Source organism: Nothoprocta perdicaria, unplaced genomic scaffold (genome assembly GCF_003342845.1).
Source record: "Nothoprocta perdicaria isolate Ctin4 unplaced genomic scaffold, notPer1 scaffold_200, whole genome shotgun sequence".
NCBI classification, from domain to species: Eukaryota; Metazoa; Chordata; class Aves; order Tinamiformes; family Tinamidae; genus Nothoprocta; species Nothoprocta perdicaria.
In genome coordinates this window covers 1,314,205-1,321,117 of record NW_020455206.1, presented here as the reverse complement: position 1 = coordinate 1,321,117, position 6,913 = coordinate 1,314,205, and positions in this window count along the sequence as shown.

Genomic DNA, 6,913 nt, shown 5'->3' with positions numbered 1-6,913 from the left:
GATCAGAAAGAGAAATAAGTGGACATGGAAAATGGAAACCTTAGTAATGCAGAAGTCTTCACAAATATTTCTAAATAATGAGTTGCATATTGCAGATCTAGGGTATATGAGGAAGCATGTTACATTCAGGTTGAATCCATCAGACATTTTTGTGTGGAAGTGGTGCCAATTTTAATGTAGGTACTTGCGAAGTTAAAAAATGTGTAAACTGGGACCCAGAAGGCTGAAGCAGGATGACTGACTCAGTAGTGGTTTCTTCTTGGTCTTCTTGGTCTGGGAGTCCAACGGCCAGGGATATCTGATCAAAATCAAATTTAACTGGGAATGAAGCAGAGCGGCTGATCCGCCCATGTCGCCAAGCCTATGTAAAACTGCAGCTGTGGCTACTCTGTACTAGAAAAGATGGAGCTGATGTGCTCCGAAGCAATACAGATTTATGTACACACAGGAAACAGATGGCCTTAACACTGTTACTGTGAGGGAAGGTTTGTGGACACCGTCTGAAGTGAGCAGTCTGGTTTGCAATTGCTAATTTAGATTAATTATCCTGGAATATGATGCCCTTTGAAGTATTTATGTAGACCTACAGAGAAGCATCAGAAACCTCAGGTGAAAAAAGGCCTTGCTTCAGGACTGGTTTACAGATAAACAATCTTGGTTTTGAACTTAGCAGCCAGCCTCAGTATTCAAGCCTCATTTTTACTGCCTTAAAGTAAATATGTCTCTTCCCTTTTCTCAGTTCTGTACCTCCCAAATTATATCAAACTTCAAGGTCTCCTTTTTTCATTTCCAAAATGTCTGCTTTGGGTTCCTCTTCTTTTCTCCCCAAATATCCCAAATACCACCATTCCGTGCAAGGTGTGATAGGACATATTTTACAAAGTAAATATGGGCCCAGCTTTCACCATGAGCAATAAGTTACTTTGTTCTCCTCACTTTTTCCTTTTTTCCTTTTTTCCTTTCTCCATACGAGGAAGAACTTCTTTGCTGTACGGATGACAGAGCCCTGGCACAGGCTGCCCGGGGAGGCTGTGGAGTCTCCTTCTCTGGAGGTCTTCCTAACCTGCCCAGATGCGAGTGGCTGCCACATGTTCTGGGTGACCCTGCTGGAGCTGGGGGTTTGGACTAAATCATCTCTAGACATCCCTTCCAACCTTAACCATTCTGTTGGAATTGGTAAAATTAAGCTTTTTTTTTTTTTTTTTTCCTAGTTCGGATTCTGAGAACAGATATGAATGAACAAAAACCAGAAGATTACTGATGCCTTCTTCTTCTTCTTCAAAAAAAACCAGCTCTGGTCTTTTTATATAGGTTTCATAGTCTTATATTCATAGTCTTATAGTCATGCGTTATTTAAGTAGACTGAAACAAATTAGGAAATTTGAGGGGAAACTATGTTTCTTTTTTGCTTTCATACTAACATGATTCTGGAACGCTGGTTTTTTTTCTTTTTTTCCCCAAAGGAGAACCATGGTATTATTAAGAATTCGACAGTTGTCTACATATTTGTAAGAGTTATTCTGTCCTGGGAGTATCAGGAGGAAGGATTTCCCAGCCCTGCAGGAAAGCACGATTCAGATAGCGTGTCGTGTTTGGGACCGGCACATCCCAGAGAGAGTGGTGGGCTCTTAATTACCCTTTCAACCTGGAATTTTTATTTTCTATCGATGAATAGAAGCTTCTTCTGCAGTTGTTCTATGAAGACGTTAAGGAATCTCTATGTGCCCAGCATGGCAGTATGGACTTTTGTGTTTTAGTCTAAGAATGAACAAGAAAACTACATTGTAGTTATGAGAAGCAAACACAGAGATATATGTAGATTGCATAGTATGAGGGATCACTTGGTGCTGTCTTTAAGGGATTTATGGGGCTTCTGTAGTAAAGTACCCCACCAATGAGCTTTTGAACTGCTTGCACAATGTTACACATTGAAAGTTTATCCAAGAACTGTCTACTTTGAAAGAAACTCATGTAAGGAGAAAATCATAAACATGCTGTGATGAAATCATTAGTATTACCTTGGAAGGAAAGGGAAACTGAACATTTTACTCCTGTTCATAAGGTCAGGATATTTTAGAACTTCCTCATGGTGAAGTCAGATTTCTTGTGAGGCTGCAGGAGTGTTTTTGCTTTGGAAAGAGAATGTTTAAGTAGTTTCTCTAAATGAAGTCGCTAAATGACTTGTGTTCAGCCAGCACGTGCAGTGCCAGATTTTTGGACAGAGAAAACCCTAGCTGTTCTATGCCACTTGGACAGTATTTATGTGATTTTTCCGTATGTTGTGCTATAGCTAAGGAGAGGAACACCTGGAAACCAAAGTCAGTAAAATAATCCATGTGACAGCAGTAGCGATTGCTATGGGAATGCTGGGCAGTGTGTACTTGGGGAGCTTAGTACTTCATGTATGTATGCGTAGGTACACAGCTGGAAAGACATGAATTTCCCCTTGGTCCTTTCCCTTCTGCTTTAGTCGCTTGTTATAGAAGAGTGTGATTTTCAAGCTAGGTATGTTGGTTGTGACTTGCTTGTGAAAACTTGTTTTTATGGCAGCAAGCAGTGACACATCGAGATTACTTTTTCCTAGGTAGTTACATTGAGGAAGGCTTTAGAGGGCTTGCGCCTGCTCTGTTAAGGCTGTTTGCATGCACAACACACCAAGGACAACACGTGCGCCTGTGAAAAAGGGTCCATGTGAAAATACTTGCAAATGGCCCAACACAGGGCTGTCCACAGTTGCACAGTTACACAAAGGAAGGGCTACGAGAAACTGCTAGGCAAATGTTTCTAGGTAGGCAGAAAGGAACGAAAACGGTTAAATGGTTAAGCTTTACAAAGGAGATGTGGTCAGTGTTCACAGGAAGACATGCCTTTTTTCTCCTCCTTTTTTTTTTCCTTTTTCCTGAATTTGAAGGGCTTTCAGTACCACTTAGCAGTTTCATATGTGGCAGGGGATGACAGATAAATGTCCATTATTTCCGTGATAGATAAACTGCAATAGTCACGACAGTGACGGTAGATAGACCTCCATGACTGGTGCCATCAAAAGCAGCTGAGTGTCCCAGTCTTCTGCTAGGGTGAAGTACGAATCTCCCTTAGCGCTGTGGCTAAACCAGAAATGAAGACCTATGATATCCCATACTATAATGTAATGTAATGTAATGTAATGTAATGTAATGTAATGTAATAAAGCCCTGCTCTGGAGACTGTAAAGGAGGAAGCAAGGAGAGGAGCATCTCCTTAGAGTCAGGGGAGCACTGGTAACCTTTAATTCTCACAGTAAAACATACGGACAGTATATGCACCATGGAAATCTGCAAAATAAAGCTGCTTATATTGACACATACTTTCTTAAAAATTGTGTAGATTTTAATTTTGACTTTAAGGTGCTTCAGGAAGCATGAGCAGTTACTCCAGTTCTGTGTTTTCTGAGCAGGAAAAGAAGTGCATGAAGCAAAACTTCACACTATGAGACAGATTAGTTCAGTAAAACTGACCATATCTGTGTGGGACCCCAAGTTGTCTTCTTCCTCTGACAAGAGTCTCAATGGACCGGGAAAACCTTTGGAAAGACCTGAAGTCACACATAACAGAATGTGGTATAGGAAAAATTTTGGTTAAGAATAAAATAAAATAATGCTAGGGGGAAACTGCAGTATGAACAGTACTAATTTCAGCCAAGCAATGCTTTACTGATTTGACCTTGGATTTTTCCACTCATTGTTATTCTTAAGAAGAGACCGTTCTCACGTGACCACCTAGGCAGCTTTAAATTGCGGTGAATGAACTAGTGCTAATTTCATTCCATTAAAATAAGATTTTTATTTTTATTTTTTAAATCTGGTGGAGATGTTGCTAGTACATTGTGAAGAATGCCTCTCTGCTGCTAATTCCGTCATCAAACTTAAATGCAAGAGTTGTGTGACATAGTTGTTTGGTAATTAAGCCTTTCTGCTATGTGAAAAAAAAATCTGGCTGCTACATTTGTCTGTATTTATTTTTAGTGTGCACACAAATTCAGTTATCATTTTAATGATTTTTTTTCCATTTTTTTCACCTTGTTTTGTAGGTATTTTTCAATGCCAGTCAATCCTTCAGGATCACATTTGCAACGATGACAGTGACAAGGTGAGGCTCACATAAATGTTTCCTTCACCAGATGTGTGGCTTATTTACTTAATTGATACTGTTTTTACTCTACTAAAGTTATTTTCAATCCAGGCCCTGCAGATAATTTCTGGGCTTGTTCTTTGAAACTCCTTTGGCCTGTTAATAAATTTTCATCGATCAAGGAGAAAATTTTCTTGTAGCGTATTTTCTTTTTGTTTGCATCCCATTGCCATTCAAAGCATGTGTGGTTTGCCATACTCACTTCCAGGTAATAAAGAATGGCAATGTCACTACTATATATTTTTAGGTACATTGTGTATCTTACTACTGTTGTTTGGCACTTCTGAGGTTTGGAGCTAACTCCATGTGAAAAGACATTTCTTGCAATGACTTTTCTTTCCTGTTTTGGAGTTGGATACTCCAGGTTTTGCAGACAGGAACCTGCTGTTCAGTGCAGTCTTAAAAACACCAACCTCCTCAGTAATGTGCGAGTGTTTTCCTATTTTTTGTGTGTTTTTTAGTTGTTTTTTTTTGGGGTTGTGTGTGTGTGTGTATGTGTGTGTGTAGGGATCATGCTTTCCAGCTAATCTGCATAGAGCCAGAGTCAGTAGTGTATCTGTGGCGTCCAGAAGGGAAAAGTTTGAGGGTGAAACAACTTTGGAACTTGCAGCCATGTTCCTGTTGTTCTTTTTACTTAAGATTCCCTATCCTTAATCATACAAATTGTTTAATATTATTAGTTCAACATGTAATATGCACTACATTGTTTGCTGGGAGGACAATGTATAGGAACCTTTCTTGTTACCTCCACCAGTCAGGGAAAAGAAATTTAATTAGCAGAATTTAATGGGCTTTCCTGGGAACTGAAGTACTACCTGGCTCTCCATAGCTTGCTAAGTGCACAATTCCTTGCCTTTTGAATCGATGGAGCGGGCTAAGGGATGATTTATGGCGTTGTTCATTATACAGATGGATTGGTTTTCCATGCAACTTTCTTTTACTGCCTTGTGACCTTTGAGGGTACATCCTAGATTCTGGGGCTTGGAAAAGAAAGAAAGGAGGAAAAGAAATACAGTTTCCAACTGATTGGAGGCCATCCGCTGAGGAACAGTGACAGAGCTGTTCTCCATATGGTGTTTCCAGTATAAGAAAATAATATTCCTAGAGGTGGCTTCTATTTTTTCTTTTTTAAAAGACAACAGCAAAGTAAAACAACCGAAGGCTGGTGGTGACGTGGTGTTGGCTCTGCGTGCTGCTGCAGCAGCTGGCCGGGTGCTGAGCGCGGGCGCTGCGGCCGCGCTGGCCTGTGCGCCGGCCCCATGGGCCGCCCCTGCCCTACTGCGCTCCCTGGAGAGGGCGGTTGGAGCGCAGAGTTGGAGCTCGCAGTGCTGAACGCAGAGGCCACTCCTAGACAATACATCAGAAATGTGGGGAAAAGTAACAGGGAAAATCTGGAGAAACATTAAAAGAAGGGGTGTGAAGAAACAGGAGTGCTACCCACAGGCCTGCCTGTCAGTCGGGGTTGCCCATGCGTGGCGGCGCTAGGTGGGAAGGGGAGCACCACGAAGGGCAACCTCCCTTCATCTGCTGCGCTGTGGTCGCTGCTTCCCTTTGCTGCTGCCAGGCCCTGAGGGAGGGGCAGCCGCTGGACACCTCCCTTGGGGGCGATCGGCAGGCCCCACTTCAGACTGGCCCCCTTTAGGAACCCTCCTGTTGTGTCCCTGCATGAGGATCGCGCGCGTGTGTGCGTGTGTGTGCGGGCAGCTGCCCTGTGCGGGACCTGGCTCGTGTGGGGACAGGGACAGCCCTTGAGCGCTGCTGGAAAGCACCTCTGTCGGGTGCTTTGCATGGCAGGGGCTGCAGCCAGCCGGCAAAGGGCAGTTCCTCCTCCTGGCTTTGGAGCCCAGCACAGTATACAGCCTTCTTGCTGGTTTGGGTTTTGTGGTGTTTTTCTTTTTTGCATTTCTGAGGTGTCTGGGAGGCCGTGCCACAAGCAGGGCAGCTCAGGGCAGCCAGCCAGGCGGCGCGCACCGTGGCGGGGCACGAGCACTCTAACCCTCTGCACATCCTGCTTACCACAAACCAAACACCCCACAAAACCATTTGATCACTGCTTCTAATCTTTAAGTGCGTACGTTATGATGACAGCCACTTCCAGCTGTTTAGCAGCTTTTTGCTGAATTTGAGGCGTTACTAAGCAGCAACCCAGAGTACCCCGTCAGTTCCTTAGGGCACGGAAATGGGGGCTCTCGTGTCAGTTACGCAACCTTTATGTTTTGCACGGGGGGAAGGAGCACCACCCTGGGAAGGATCCCTCGCTGCGCCGCCGCCGCGCGCGCAGGTCCCGACGCGCCGGTAAAGCCCTTCTGAGAGCCGCTCATGGAGCCCTCGGGCGTTTCCTCAGCGGAGCCGCGGCGCGCGGATGAGGGAGAGCAAGCAGGAAACGGGACAGCAGCATAAGCCGCGAGATGAACCGAAGGATAAACCGCACTGGGCGGGGGCACGAGGGCGACGGCGCCTGCGCAGCCCGCGGCCCCGCCCCGCCCTCCCAGCGGCGCGAGCGCTCGCCTGCGCGCATGCGCCAGGGCAGCTCCCTTGGGGCCGCGGGGCGGGTTCGGCAGCAGTGACGTAGCGGCTCTAGCTCCGCCTCCCCAGCCACCAAAACAAAGGGGGGCGTGGTAGGTTCAGGCCCCTCCCTCCCCTGGCACCAGCTGTGGTGACGTCATCCGCTCGGGGCGCGGCCCGCTCTGTGGCGGGCGGGGCGCGCGCTGCCGGAAGCGGCGTCAGGGCGCGCGGCGCAGCTCCC